This window comes from Dipodomys ordii, unplaced genomic scaffold (assembly GCF_000151885.1).
Source record: "Dipodomys ordii isolate 6190 unplaced genomic scaffold, Dord_2.0 Scaffold76, whole genome shotgun sequence".
NCBI classification, from domain to species: domain Eukaryota; kingdom Metazoa; phylum Chordata; class Mammalia; order Rodentia; family Heteromyidae; genus Dipodomys; species Dipodomys ordii.
The window spans coordinates 10,180,001-10,196,329 of record NW_012267292.1 but is presented as its reverse complement, the minus strand read 5'-3'; positions in this window follow the sequence as shown (position 1 = coordinate 10,196,329).

The following is a 16,329-nucleotide window of genomic DNA, read 5'->3' as shown; positions in this document are numbered from 1 at the left end:
TTCTTCCTCCTCCTCCTCCTCCTCCTCCTCTTCCTCTTCTTCTTCTTCTTCTTTTTCTTCTTCTCCTTCTTCTTCTCCTCCCCCTCCCCTTCTCCTCCTCCTCCTCTTCCTCCTCCTTCTCCTTCTTCTTTTTTAAAATATATGTACTGATTGCTATAAACTTCCCTCTTGGGAAGTTTTGACTTACCAGATAGGTTTTGGGAAGATGTGTCCCCATTTTGTTTTCAGAAAAAAATGTTTCTTTTTGATTTCTTCTTCTATCCCTTTGTTGTTCAAAAGTAGTTTCATTTCCACCTATTTATAGTTTCAGTTTTTCTTGTAATTGATTTCTAATTTTATTGTACTTTCCCATTTTTCTCATTAGTACATGGAACATTCTCCAGAAATAATGCATGTATAATGGGTCATAAAACAAATTTCAACAAATCCACCTATTTCCCTGAAAATGATATATTTGTACTGCTCTCATGACATGGCTCTTATGAATAGTGCTGCAATGAATATAGGTGTGCAGGTACCATTTTCACATCCTGATTTACATTCTTTTGCATAGCTGCTAAAAAGTGGTGTGTCACTGAGTAATAGGATAGTCTTTAGTTTTAATTTTTTGAGGAAGCTCCATACTGACTTCAGTAATGGTTGTACTAACTTACATTTCTCACCAACAATGCCTTAAGGACCCTTCATCCTTCTCAGCATCTGTTCTTTGTTTTTTTTTGTTTTTTTTTTTTTGCTTTTTTTTTTGTGCTGGTCCTGGGGCTTGAACTCGGGACCTGAACACTGCCCCTGAGCTTCTTTTGCTCAAGGCTAGCACTCTTCCACTTGAGCTGCAGCACCACTTCCAACTTTTTCTGTGATTAATTGGAGTTAAGAGTCTCATGAACTTTCCTGTCCCTGCTGATGTCAAACCACAATCCTCAGATATCAGTCTGCTGAGTAGTTAGGATTTACAGGCATGAGACACCAGCACCTGGCTGTTGTTTGTATTCTTGATACTGTTCTAACAGGAGTGAGGTGGAATATCAGTGGATTTGATTTGCATTTCCTTTAGGGCCAGGGATGCTGTGTATTCCTTCATATATTTATTGGTTTGTTGTACTTTTTAGAAGTGTCTATTTAGCTCCTTTGCCCATTAGTTAATTGGGTTATTGATTCTTGAGGATTTAATCTTTTGGGCTCCTTGATTATTGTATTTATTAGTCCCTTACCAGATTGATAGTTGGCAATTTTTTCCCCATTAAGTCGGTTGCATTTTCAGCCTAGTCACTGTATTTTTTTTATATAAACTTTACAATATTGTGGGATCTAACTGGCTATTTATTTATTTATTTTTTTTGGTCCGGTTGTGGGGCCTGAACTCTGGGCCTGGGCGCTGTCCCCCAGCTCTTCAGCTCAAGGCTAGCACTCTACCACTTGAGCCACAGCGTCACTTCCGGCTTTTTTCTTTTTGCTTATGTGGTGCTGAGGAATAGAACCCAGGGCCTCATGCATGCAAGGCAAGCGCTCTACCACTGAGCCACCTTCCCAGCCCCTAGTCACTGTATTCTTGCTGTGCACAAGCTTTTTGCTTGATGCAGTCTTATTTGTCAATTTTCTGAGCTACTGGAGGTAAATTCAGGAATTTATTTCCTATATCAAAATAAGCTCTTGATTCAGACATGTCGAAGTTGCAAAGTTTCAGATTATATCTTGAGGTCTTTGGTCCACTTTGAGTTGATAATGGTACATGCTGAGAATAAGGGTCCAGTTTTAATCTTCTCCATGTGGACATCCAGTAATCGCAGCAGCATTTGTTGAACTAAGCTATCTTTTCCTTCAGGAGTGTTTTAGGCTCCTTTCTCAAAAATTCTCAAAAATCTGGGCTGGGAAGTTGGCTCAGTGGTAGAAGCGCTTGCCTTGCGTGCCTGAGGCCCTGGGTTTGATTCCTCAGCACCACATAAAGCAAAAAAGAAAAAAGCCGGAAAGTGGCGCTGTGGCTGAAGTGGTAGAGCGCTAGCCTTGAGCTGAAGAGCTGAGGGACAGGGCCCAGGCCCAGAGTTCAGGCCCCACGACTGGACCCCCCCAAAAAATTCTTAAAAATCAGTTCATTGCAAGTTTGTGGACTATTACTGATTCGTCTAATATGATTGCTTTTTATGCCAGTACCAAGCTGTTATTATTATTAGTAGCTTTATGGTATACTTTAAGTCTGGTATAATAATACATTCAGCTTTTTTTTTCATTCGACATTGTTAAAGCCAAAACAATTTTGAGTTTTAAGATTGCTTTTTCTCTCTTATGTTAAGAATGTCACTGAGATTTTGATGAGTATTATATTGAATTCTTAGCTGGTCTTTGGCAGTATGGACATTTTTATGATGTTGCATCTGCCAATCCATGAACATGGAAAGTCTTTCCATCTTCTGGTTTCTTTCTTCAAGTTTTCATAGTTTTTATTATAGAGATCTTTCACCTTCTTGGTTAGGTTTTTTTCTAAGTATTTGATTTTGATTTCCCAGTATTTTGAGTGGAGTTCTTCTAATTTCCTTCTTATCCTATTTCATTATTGGTATATAGAAAAACTTCTGATTTTTCTTTATTGGTAAGACTGAGGTTTTAACTCAGTGCTCTGAGCTTTACTACAGCACTAAAACTGCTTTTTAAAAATACTCCTGCTGGGTGCCAGTGGCTCATGCCTGTAACTCTAGCTACTCAGGAGGCTGAGATATGAGGATTGTGGTTCAAAGCCAGCCTAGGCAGGAAAGTCCATGAGACTCTTATCTCCAATTAACCACCAGAAAACCAGAAGTGGCACTGTGGCTTAAGTGGTAGAGCACTTGCTGAAGAACTGAGAGACAGTGCCCAGGCCCAGAGTTCAAGCTCCATGACTGACCAAAAAAAGTTCCATGGACTTTCCTGCCAGGGCTGGCTTTGAAACATGATCATCAGATCTCAGTCTCCGGAGTAGCTATAGATGTGAGCCACCAGCTCCTGGCACAGCTTTTAATTTTATCATCTTCAAGTTGTGCAAAAATACATTTACTCTTGCTTGGCTTTCTTGCTTAGCTGGTACGCTACTACTTGAGCCATGCCTCCAGGTCTTCTTATTGGTAGTCACTTAGGAGATGGAGTGTCTATGACTTTTCTGTCGTGGTTGGCTTTGAACCCCAGATCTCAGCCTCCAGAGAAGTTAGAATTATAGAAGGAAGCCACCAGTGCCTGGCTGATTTTCTGTTTTGATAGTAGCAAGAACATGTTAGATGGTAATAAGGAACCTACTCATATATCTCATGAGCCACAAAAATGGCAATCTACTCTGATCCCAATGATGAGTCTTAAAAAGCTGCTCTGAGAACATGGTTTAACAGAAAACAAAATATACATGCATAAATATCTAATTAGAAATTGTTTCCTGAACAAATGAATTGTTGCATGAAAGCATTGTATATCACTATAACAAACCATTACAAAAATAAGAACTATGAAGATATATTATCTTTCTCATCCATAAGTGATGCATCAGAGAAGGTATTTGTGGTTAAAAAGGTCAGTCAAAAATCTTGTCAAATTTTAAACAATCATTAAATATGTATTATTTTATAATGAACATTCCCCAAGATTTAGCAAAATTAAAGGAAATTTAGACTGCCTAACCATGTGCCCACCACAAATTTTATCCACATGGTGTTGTATTTATCACCAGTATCTGCCTTAATGGGTTAATATTTGTTTTTGTAGAGGAAAATTTTAAAAATGCCCCAGCTAACAATAATGTGCTGTTGTCTTAAAATAATTTTGGGTCACAGGGGCCCCTTAAAGGGTTTGGACAGTTTATTGTAAGTTTGTATATGGCCACAAGGTGTCACTCTGGATCCTTTAGCATTCTGTTCCAGCAATAGAGGATTTGAAAGGCAACCTTGAAATGCAATCAGATCAATAAATCTATCCTTCACTAAGATCTAAGGAGATTAAAGTATCCCTGATACAGAATCTGAAACTGCTTCCTTGAAGAATTTCAAGGGCTTAATTTATAGAGATTATATAGTTAATTGTTTGATGTCTTCACTGTTTCTCCTACCTGGAACAGGACTTCCTTACTGCATACCCTCCAGTGTTGAGTTCTGGAGAAGGATTTGTGCTAGTAGCTATTTGATATGATTTTAGGAACTCTTAGGTAGGAAGGGGGCAGTCGTTACCTGGCTGTCTTAAAAATTATGTATATTAATAAATAGGTGTTTCATTTTTTTGGGGGGGGTCCAGTTGTGGGGCCTGAACTCTGGGCCTGGGCGCTGTCCCTCAGCTCTTCAGCTCAAGGCTAGCCCTCTACCACTTGAGCCACAGTGCCACTTCTGGCTTTTTTCTTTTTGCTTATGTGGTGCTGAGAAATAGAACCCAGGGCCTCAGGCATGCAAGGCAAGCACTCTACCACTGAGCCACCTTCCCAGCCCCAAGGTGTTTCATTTTGGTAATTTCATAGATATGTACAGTGTTCTTTAAACGAGTTCCTTCTCTCTCTATTATGGTCCCATTCCTCCCCTCTACTGTATACTGGAATAACCAGGGAAGATTTTCCAATTAAAATATTTTTCTTACTGAGGTTTGAAGACAGAGCCTGCTCTTGCCGCAGTCATTTGTGCTTTTATTTTTTGAATAAATATTTTTTGCCCAGACTAGTCTGAATGGCAGTCCTATTTGTGATTTTTGTATAGAACGTATTACTGTATCCAACTTTTATTGTGAACATTTTCTGCCCATTTTAGCCTAGAAACATGATCTTTGGAGCTCATCCTCCTGAATAGCTAGGATTACAGGCATGAGCCATCAAGTCTGGCTTAATTTTTTTCTTTTTTTGGGGGAGGGTGTCCGGTCATGGGGCCTGAACTCTGGGCCTGGGCGCTGTCCCTCAGCTCTTCAGCTCAAGGCTAGCGCTCTATCACTTGAGCCACAGCACTATTTCTGGCTTTTTTCTTTTCCCCTGCTTATGTGGTGCTGAGGAATTGAACCCAAGGCCTCATGCATGCAAGGCAAGCGCTCTACCACTGAGCCACCTTCCCAGCCCTAATTTTTTTCATGAGAAAATATCTGATAAATGATATGAAAAGTTTTTTTAAAATGAAACTGTTTACAGTCAAAGTTCTTGGGAGAATGTAATGTAAATTAAGAAGGCTCTTTTCTCAAGCCACTTAGTGTCATGCCTTTAAATATCTCATCATTAAGAGGGAAGACAAAAGCCAGGCATTGATGCCCCATGCCTGTAATCCTAGCTACTCAGGAGGCTGAGATCTGAGGACTGGGGTTCAAAGCCAGCTCAGGAAGGAAACTCTGTGAGACTCTTATGTCCAGTAAACTACTCAAAAAGCCAGAAATGATGCTGTGGTAGAGTGCTTGCCTTGAGTAAAAGCAGCTCAGGGACAATGCAGAAGCCCAGAGTTCAAATGCAAGGCAGGCAAAAAGAAAAAAAGAAAAAAGAAAAAGGAGACAAAAACATAGCCACTGTTTTAGAAGTACTCCTATTTTACAGGAAGAGGAAATTCCAGAGGATTAAGATCACAAACTTGACTTAGGTTAACAATTAAGTTTTTGACAAGTCATTTTGTTTTATTATTCTGATTTTATACAGGAAGAACTATTTCAAACTTGAAGGTCTTTTCTGTCTTCTGTTCTTCATTTCCTTCTAAGGTAACAAATGAATAGAGCATGCCTATCTTGCATACCTTCTTTTTCCTTCTTTCCCTCTTCCCTTCTACCTCTTTCTCTTCCTTCCCTCCTCTTCCGATTATTAAAGAAAAGTAGTTACTGCTGAAAAAATGATATTGCTAGTTCATACTGGGGTATAAACTTAGATTATTGCCACCATATTTCATTATATAGATTCATGTTTTGACATAAATTTGCTTTTACATGAGCATTGTGGTTCTTTTTTATCTGATATCAGTTCCACTTACAGCAATCAACTGGCAAGTGCAAATTACAATTGCTGTGACAAACTGCATATGAATGTGCAGCCTATTTTGATCACGATGATTGTACTTGCCTGAGTCATGGCTTGCAACATCTTCTCCAATCAGATCTATGAATCACAGAATTTTATTTTCATGACATCCATTTCAGCCCCTCACGGCATCAGCTATAGCAGACAAATATGTGATGACACTTTGTTTTAGTAGAAAACCTAGACAAATTCTTGTGAGTTGCTGTCAGAATTTCCAAAAGTCTTTTCTTTTTCTTTGAAGCAAATAACGATCTTTATCCTATGGGAGTAATCATGCCTTGGCTTGTTGAGAACAGTATGGTTAAAGTAATAATGATGAGAGGTTATAAAATTGGTCACTAAGTGATAAGCTGTGTGTGTGTGTGTGTGTGTGTGTGTGTGTGTGTGTGTGTGTGAGTCCTGGGGCTTGCATTCAGGGCCTGAGCTCTTCCTTGAGCTTTTTTAATTTTGATTTTATTGTTATGATGTTGTACGGAGGGGTTACAGTTACATGAGTAAGGCAATGAGCACATTACTTGTCAATCATTGTTACTCCTTCCTTTCCTTGTTGTTGTCCCACTATCCCTTCCCTCCCCTAGCTCTCCCACATGTCTTTGAGCTTTTATGCTCAAGTCTAACACTACTGCTTAAGCCACAGCTCACTTCTGGGTTTTTGGTCCTTATTTGGAGACAAGAGTCTTAAGGGCTTTCTATCCATCTATCTGGCTTCAAACTACTATCTCAGATTTCAGCCTCCTGAGTAGTTAGAATTATAGTCATGAGCCGTCAGTGCTTGACTTAGGGAAAATTCTTTCATTGAAATTTAAGTTGGGAATGGATGCAGATTGTTTTCTTTTATACTGGTCCTGGGGCTTGAACTCATGGCCTGGGTGTTATCCTTTAGCTTTTCTGCTCCAGTTTAATGCTTTGCTACTTGAGCCACAGCCCCCCTTCTGGCTTTTGCTGGTTACTTGGAGGTAAAAATCTCACAGACTTTGCTGTCCTGGCTAGCTTTGAACCTTGATTTTCAGTTCTAAGCCTCTTGAACAGCAAGGATTATAGAGGTAAGCCACCAGCATCCAGTGGGATGTAGTTTGTTAGGACATTAGAATGAGTAATTTGAGCCTGGGCAGCAGTAGAAAACTTTAACATAACAAATAAACAGTTGATTTTTAAAAATACATTCTGGGAGCTAACAAGTATAGCTCAGCTGTAAGCTCCTTGCCTAGTATGTGTGAGGTCCTGGGTTCAATCCTAGTACCACAAAACAAAATAACGTATCACTTTAATGTACTTTGACTTTTCCCCCCTGGTATTGGGGTTGGAACTCAGTGCCTGGAGTTTCTCCACAACTTCCTTGCTCAATTGATGCTCTACCACTTGAGTTACTCCCACAGCCTGACTTTTGCTGCTTGCTTTGGGAGATGGAGGGTCATGGACATTCACTGAGCTGGATTTGAACTGTAATCCTTTGGGGGGGGGTCTCAGCCTCTTCAATAGATAGGATTACAGGCATGGACCACTGATGCTTGCTAATCTTTGCTTTTTTTTTCTACAAAAGATTTAAAAATAGATGTATAATATTTGCATGACCTCAGTGGCTATATTAGGGTAATTTGATATTTGATATGGTATTTGATACCCAGATGGATATGTAATAATCAAATAGGATAATATTCATTTTTATCTTTTAAACATTAATCATTTGATATGTTGGAAATTCATTCTTTACCAGTTTTTTGTGTTTTGTTTTTGTTTTTGCCAGTCCTGGGGCTTGTGCTCAGAGCCTTGGCTCTGTCCCTGAGCCTCCCTGTTCTCAAAGCTAGCACTCACAGTGCCACTTCAGGCTTTTTTCAACTTAGTTTATTGTAGATAAGAGTCTCAAGGACTTTCTAGCCTGGTCTGGCTTTGAACCTTGATCCTCAGATCTCAGCCGCCTGAGTAGCTAGGATTACAGGCGTGAGTCATACACACTCAGATTCTAGTGATTTTTGAGATACATTATAGATCATTTTAAAACAATAGTTACCCATCTGTGCTACTAAAAGCTAAAGTGAATTCTACCTATTGTTGAGCCCCTGAACTTCTTTCTGTTCTCATTCCCTGCTGCCCTTCCAGGTTCCTAGTGACTCTGTTCCCTTCTGATTTGTTTGTTTTTGATTTCTTCTGATTGGATTTTTGCAGGCTGTTTGTGGTCAGGATTTCATCCTTTCCCTCTAGTTTTCCCAGTTTTCTAAAAGCATATAATTGTCCACAGTAGTTTCTTGTGATGCTTTGTGTTTCTGTAGTATTACTTCTAATGTTCTCTTTTTTTATTTGATTATTTATTATTCTGATTATTTGTTTATTCTTGTATATTTTTTGCCTAGAAGCTGGCTTTTGACTACAATCCTCCTACCTCTGCCTCATCTAGCTGGAGTCACAGGTGTGAACCACTAACTATAATAGGGCCTTGCTAACTTTTTGTTCAAGCTGGCTTCAAACTGTGATCTTCTCAAATGGGTCACAGCTCTGATTTTATTCATTTGGGTCTTCTCCCTTTTTCTCTTGGCTAGTCTAGCTATGAGCATGTCAATTTAGTTTATTCTTTCAAAAAATCTTTTGAAATTTTTATTTATTACTGCTGTGATCTTTGGTATTTCTTTCCTTCTACTTATTTTGGATTCTGTTTGTTCTAAATTGTTGGGAAGCATTCCTAGGTTATTTATTTGAGATAATTATATTTTTAGGGCATATGCATTCATTGCTATAAATGTCCCTTTCATGGTTTCACAGAGTCTGATGCATGATGTCAGGGTTTCATTCTTTCTGGATTTTGTTTTTGACTTCATTTTAATTTCCTCAATGACTCATTGGTTATTTAGGAGCATGTTATTCAATTCACTTTTTATGTATTTGTTCTTTGTATACATTTCTTTCACATAACTTTTCACATTCCAATACTTCCTGTTCCATTTCCCTCTGTGCACAGCCTTTAAAATGTTTTTAGAATATTTAGAATTTAACAACTTAGAAGCAACTTTAAGATCCCCAAACTCTGATGCTATTGTCCTGCTCCATGGCAGATTCCTAGTAGAATATGGAATTATTTTCCATGAGCCCAGGTGTTCTGTTATCTTAGGCCAGGGATGTAAAGTATTCAGTTTACAGATGAAGAATAAGTATCATAAATGAAAGGCTTAATGGTTAAAGATACAAAGACTAGGAACTCAACAGCTGAGAGAGCTGGCACATCACTAGTCAGAGTATAGCAGTGGAGTTTGCTGAAGACATTAGCTCTAATGCTTCATGTTATGGTGCAGCATTGTATACAAAATTGTAACTTCATATTAGAATGCTGAATTTAATAGTAATTTTTCTTTTACTTAAGTTTCCAAAATTTCTGTAATGTCATATTTATCCTTATAACTAAAATAATTTAAAAAGTGTTAAAATAATTTAAATAATTCAGTAATAATGAATTCCAAACTAATAATTTCATAGTAGAATTTATTTTTTATTTTATTTTGTGCCCATCCTGGGGCTTGAACTCAGGTCTGGGGCACTGTCCCTGAACTTTTTTGCTCAAGATGGGTACTCTACCACTTGAGCCACAGCTTCACTTTTAGCATTTTCAGAGATAAGAGTCTCTCAGACTTTTTCCTGCCCTGTCTGGCTTTGAACCGTGATCATTAAATCTTAGCCTCCTGCGCAGCTAGGATTTCAGGCATGAGCCACCAGTAATGGGCATAACAGATAGTAGGTAAAATATGTGGTTCATAATGAGCACTAGATATGGGATTACAGAATTTGAATTTGAGGCCAAACTACCCCATTACTACACAAGTTATTTTATTCTGTCTGGTTTTTACTTCTTTACCTGAAAGACTAAGATAAAGCAGTATCTGATTTTCAAGATTATGGCAGTATTATAATAATTTTGAAAGTGCTTGGTAAAATACTACATGAATAAAAGCTATTAGGGAAAATTTAAATGGTAGAGAAGCAAAAGAAAATTCTTCTAAGTTTTGGAAACATTAACAAGGATAAAAGTGAAAGTTAAAGAAACACTGTGATCAAGGAAAAACTGATTTGTAAATGCTGCGTTATTCTAAAATCACTCTGGAAGAGCAGATAAAGGGATGAAAGTATAGCTGCTGAGCCAGCACAACAGATGAGTTGTAAAAGAAAGATACAAATATAAAGATAAATCAGAAACCCATTAAGGTTAGCCTGAGACATATCCTTAGTGGAAAAACTGAGATATAAAATATTTAGATCATTTCAGAAAGAGAAAAAAGAAGAGGAGGAGGGAATAGAAGAATTGGTAGATGGAAACATTTTTTGGAATTTAAATAAGAAAACCTGTTGGTCTTAGATAAAAAATGCTCATAGAGCAATCAGGAGAAGGAAGAACTCACATTTAACTGTGCTATAGAATATTTGAGAAACTCAAGATTAAAGAAAAAATTTAAAACTTCAGAAGAAGGAAAACAAATCATGTACAAATTAGCAAAAGTCAAATTGACCTTAGAGGTGTTAACAGCAATGTTGAAGCAGTGCTGGAGTAATTGGTATCTTTTGTTGAATTTAGGGTTCTGCATATGCCATTTACTATTTTATCCATGCCTCCAGATCTCTTTGTTTTAGTTATTTTTCAAATAGGGTCTCATGTTTTCTACCCAGGTTGATCTGCCTTTGATCCTCTTATATACTTCCTCATCTCTGAGATGACAAGTGTGTATCACAGTGCTGAACTTATTGGTTGAGACAGGGTTTTGCTAACTTTTTTTTTTGTCTGTAACTATGATCCTCCTGATCTGCCTCCGCAGTAGTTGGGATAATATGTGAGCTACCGTACAAATATCTTGTAATACAATATTTTTAAGGTTTACTATCTATAAAAAAATTTCTTTTTGGTCAGTCTTGGGACTTGAACTTTGGGCCTGGGCACTATCTCTGAGCTCGGCAAGCACTTTACCACTTGAGCCACAGTGCCACTTCTGGCTTTCTTGTGGGCTGGCTTTGAACCATGATCCTCAGATCTCAGCCTCCTGAGTTGTTAGGATTACAGGCGTGAGCCACCAGCACCCAGCTTAAAATATTTTTAAAAGCATTTTTTTTTTTGCCAGTCCTGGGGCTTGAACTCAGGGCCTGGGCACTGTCCCTAAGCTTCTTTTTGCTCAAGGCTAATACTCTACCACTTGAGCCACAGCACTACTTCCGGCCTTTTTTTGTTAATGGGTACTAGGGAATCGAACCCAGGGCTTCATGGATGCTAGACAAGCACTCCACCACTAAGCCACCTTCCTAGCCCTGCAAAAATATTTTTGAAGTAAAAGTTTTTTGAAACTGGAATGCTAGTTTTATGCACATATAGGAGTTGAGTGTAAACTGTCCCCCACAGGTTCATTTGTTGATAGCTATTTCCAAGCTGCTGGTAGGATGTGGGAACCTAGCTGAAGAAAATGGGCCACTGAGGGTATGTCTGTGTCCTTTGTCCTCGGTGTCTTTTTCTCCCACTCCACCCCTCCTCCCTCTTTCTCTCTGTTTTCTGTCTGCTGTGATACGAATGGCTTCCTCTGCCATTGTGATGCTCTCTCTGCTCAAGTGCATGGGGCCAAGTGGTCCTAGACTGAACTTGTCGAGACTGTGAACCAAAATGAACCTCTGCTCTTTCAGGTGTTTTGTCATAGAGGTGAGAAAAGTAATTATCACACAAAATTGAGAGCAGAGAATTGAGGTTGTTGCTATGGCTGACAATGCGGTTCAGAAGACTTTGGAACTGCTTTGTGGGAGAAATTTGGAAGACACTGAAGAAGCAGGCTTGGAAAAGCTGAAAATGTTGAAATGCAGCTGAGTGAGTGATTATGATGGCCATGGTAGTGTGGACAGTGTAGGCCAAGCTCCTAAAGTTTCAGATGGGATTAAGGACAATTGGCAATTGGACTACAAGCCATGATGCAGGGATGCAAAATCCAAGAGGTGTGGGGTCATGGAAGCTTCCATCCAGATTTCAGAGGAAGGCCTGGTAGTGCAGGCAGTGTGCTGGGAACACACATCCCTGCGTGTAGCCCTGGAGAACACAATGTGTGAACCTGTGACGGTAAAGCACAAGCTGCAATAGAGACATGCTAGAATGCAGAATGTCTACCAAGGAAAGTTCCAGGCAATGAGCAGAGTCAGCCCAGGAAAGAGGCCATCTGGGCACCAAGTAACAAGGTCATAGGGATGGGGGCGGCTGTTTAAGTCTGTTTGAGTTCATAAGCCCCAGATGCCTGACAAGGAGCTTTGGGAGTTAATGTTTGCCCTTATAGGATTTGGTTTTGTCCCCCTTTTTTCCCCTTTGGAATGGAAATGTGTAATCTGTGCAATTGCTCATTGGAAGTATGTAACTTTCTGTTTGATTTTACAAGGCTTATAGCTTACAAATTGTCTTGATTCGTAATAGAAACTCAACTTAGCTTTTTGAACACTGTTGAAATGGTTAAGACATTAGGGATTCTTGGAGCTGGGCTAAATTTAACTTACACTATGAGAAGACCCTGAGCCTTTGGAGCCTAGAGGACAATGGCTTGGTTTGAATAGGAAATATCTTGAATGCTTGGTCTCCAGGTGGTGGCACTATATTGGGAGGTAGTGGAAACTTTGGGAGGTGGGGCTTAGGAGGAGGAGTGTGTCAGATGATGTGTCCTTGGGGGCAGTATCTTGTCTTGGGTTTCTCTCTGTCCTCTTTCTGCGTCCTGCCTATTATGATGTGAGCACTCTCCTCGGCCCCAGTTTGGTATCATGATGTTTTCTGCCCAAGTACATAGGAGCAAGCAACCACTGAATGAACCCTGTGAAATTGTGAGCCAAAATCAATTCTTCCTCAAGTTGTTTCTGTTGTCACAGTTATACACTATGTAAAGACAATAAAAGTACTCTCAAAATGATTTCAAATATGTTCAAGACATAAAGAACTACACTGCAAATTCTAACCAAACTAAAAGATTTCAAAAGTTATATTATGAGCAAGTTTATGCCAGTAAGTCTAAATCAAATCACATAGATGTTGTGGTGAAATGGAAAAATTCCTTGATAGATACATGATACCAAAACTCTCTTGGGAATGAATAGAATACTAGAATAGGTTTCATTAAACAATTAAACAAATTGAGTCAGAATTCAAAACATTTTCATAAAGAAAACCCCGTCCAGATGATTTCACAGAGGGATTCTATCAAATATTTACTGTGGAGGAAATAATTCTACACAAAGATGTTTAGGAATAAAGAAGAATATTCAGCTCTTCCTAGTTCATTTAATGAGCCTAGAATTATCTGAGTGCCAAAATTAGAAAAGGATAATATAAGAAAATAAAAATACAGATGAACAACTCTCCTGAGCATAGATTTAAAAATCTTTAGGGTATTCACAAACCAAATCTAGGAATACATAGAGGAATAATATCATGTGATGAAGTGGAGATTATTATAGGAATTCAAAGGTGGTTTAATATATTTGAATGTTTATCCACCATATTAACTAAAAAGAGAAAAACATACTGCCAACCCTCATTGGAAAAATTAGCATCCATTCATGACAACAACTTTCTACATCCTAGGAAAAGAAAGGAGCTTCTTCAACTAGATTAAGGGCATTTGTGAAAGACATGGAGCAAAACAATGTGACCTTAAGATTGGGAACAAGTCAAAGATGTCAACTGACACGACCTCTACTGTACATTCCACTGAACATTCCAACAGTCCAATCCATCAGGAAGAATGCTTGGAAGGGATAAACCCTAGAAAAAAAGAAGTAAAAAAGTGTATAATTAGAATATGATTGTGTATTCAATCTGGTGGCACTTCTCTAAGACTACTAGAACTGATAATTTAGTTTATTAAGATTTCAGGATACAAGATAAATATAGAAAACAAAGAATTTTCCATATATTATTGACAATAGAAAATTAAATTGAATGAAAATGATACTGGTAAAATAATTAGAATAAGTTTAGGAAAATATATATAGAATCTGTATACTGGAAACTACCCAGGTACAAACTGGCAGGATTGGAGGTGAAACTTAAGTTTAAAAGCTTTCATACTCAAACTACTATCTCAGAAGTTGGATTAGAATTATGAGAGTGGAAAAATATTGCAAGAAGTGGTAAAGAGCTGATTAAGATGCATGGAGTATCAATGACGCATGCCTGTAATCTCAGCTACTTGGGAGGCTATGATTAGGAGATCATAGTTTGAGGCTATCCAGGCAGAAAAGTTCATGAGGTCTTATCAGTAGAAATCTGGATACTGTGGCATGGCACTAAGTATGCTGTGTGTTGACAGTACTCAGTGAGGAAAGGCTAGAGTCACATGACCTGGTATTATTCTTTGGACTGTGTATGGGGTTTTGTGTTTGTATGGAGTTGTGTGTGTGTGTGTGTGTGTGTGCCAGGACTAGGGCATGAATTTAGGACCATTGTGCTCTCTTTTAGCTTTTTTTACTCAAAGATAGCAGTTTCCCAATTGAGCCACACCTCCACTTTTGGCTTTTTTAGTGGTTAATTGGAGATAAGAGTCTCACACATTTACCTGCCTGGGCTGGCTTCGAATTGTGATTGTCAGATGTCAGTCTCCTGAATAGCTAGGATTACAGGCCTGAGCTACTAGCCTCTAGAGGTGTGAGTAGTTTTATATTGAACCATGCATTTTAGTGTTTTCACAATTGTTTGTCTTATGTATTGGGCGAGGGAAGAGCTAGGGTGAGAAAGTGTGTTAGCAGAAGGGAATAACTATTCAGTGTTTTGTGCATGTAGCTGTAGACCTGGAGATGGAGACATACACCAACAATCAGAGAAAGATCTATTTATCTTGACAAGAGGCAGTGGCTAGAGATGGGAGGGAAACCCCAACAAGAGAAGAGAAGGGTCACCTAGATGTGGAAGAGGAGATCTTAAATGGATGACCTTGATATATACTTGATCTGAGAGACATTGCCACAGAGGCAGACTAGCTAGCTCCTGTATTGAACATGCAAAGCCTCACTAGTTGTTCAAGGGATGCTTTCAAAACAATGACTGACTTTTCAAGAGATTAATTTACTTAACTGGTTTCAACTTATTGAGTTGATTAATTCATCAAATGCTCTGTCCACCCATTTGTTTCAGTTTTGCCAAAACAGTGGGAAATGGCACATTGAGTCAATTGATTTTTTAAAAAACTGGCCTACTTCCACATTCTTCTGATCCCCTAGGCGAAAGATTTTTGTCAAGTGGAATTGTCTTTTGTAAGGTACATTCTACATTCATTGATTTATGCATTTATCCACTGGTAACTTTTGAAGCCCTTACTGTGTGTCTGGTACCATGTTAGAGAGAAATTCTGCCAAGAGAATGCAGAATGGATGCTTTTGTCCATTGTAGATAATGTATAATTGAGAAAGATACCTAGTTTCTATAAAATAGAACAATTTCTTCCAATAGGAGAAAATCATCAGGGCCTAACTTGAATAAAAGTCTTAATGGATGAGTCAGGCAGCAGTGTGGCTCATGCTTGTAATCCTAGCTACTCAGGAAGCTGAGATCTGAGGACTGTGGTTTGAAGCCAGTTGGGGCAGAAAAGTCCCTGTGAGACTCATCTCCAGTGAACCACTCAAAAACCCAAAGTGGTGCTGTGGTAGAGCACTAACCTTGAGCACAAAGAGGCTCGGGGATAGTGCCTAGGCTTTGAGTTCAAGCCTCACAGCTGGCAAACAAAAATTCTGCGTGGATGGTAATAAGGCAGTAAAATGAGTATTATTAAAATATGGGAAACTGGGACTAGGCATGGTGGTACACACTTGGAGTCTTGGCTGCATGGGAGGAATAGGTAGGAAGATCATGCTCTGAGGCTGGCCTTGAGCAAATAGATTGAGACCTTAGCTGAAAAATAAAACAAAAAAGGGCTGTAGGAATGGCTCAAGTAATAGAGTGCTGGCCCTTAGGAAGTGTGAGGCCCTGAGTTAAAACCCCAGTATCATAAGAAAATAAAGACAGGAAACTGGCTCAAAACCAAGCAGATATTATAGAGCACTTTCCTCTTGCATAGTGCTCGATAGACCTTGTAGACTGGCAAATGTTTCGCAGGAAAACAAACAAGAGATGGAGTTAAAAAAAACCTAATAACATTGCTTTTAAAATTCCTGATTAAGGTTTTTGAAGCAGGTCGCTCATTCTTCCCACAGAAATGATGTTATCAAGAAGAATTAAGTTCCTGGTTTGGCTCTTGGCACTCGAGACCAGAGTGTGGCGGTGAATATGGCTAAAGGGACAATGTGTGCTCTAGAGTGTGGTGGGATTTGAGAATCATTTCAGCCAATGTAGAGTAGTTGCATTACCCTGGGAAAATTACAGAAGTGTGTTGAAACTCCTCTGT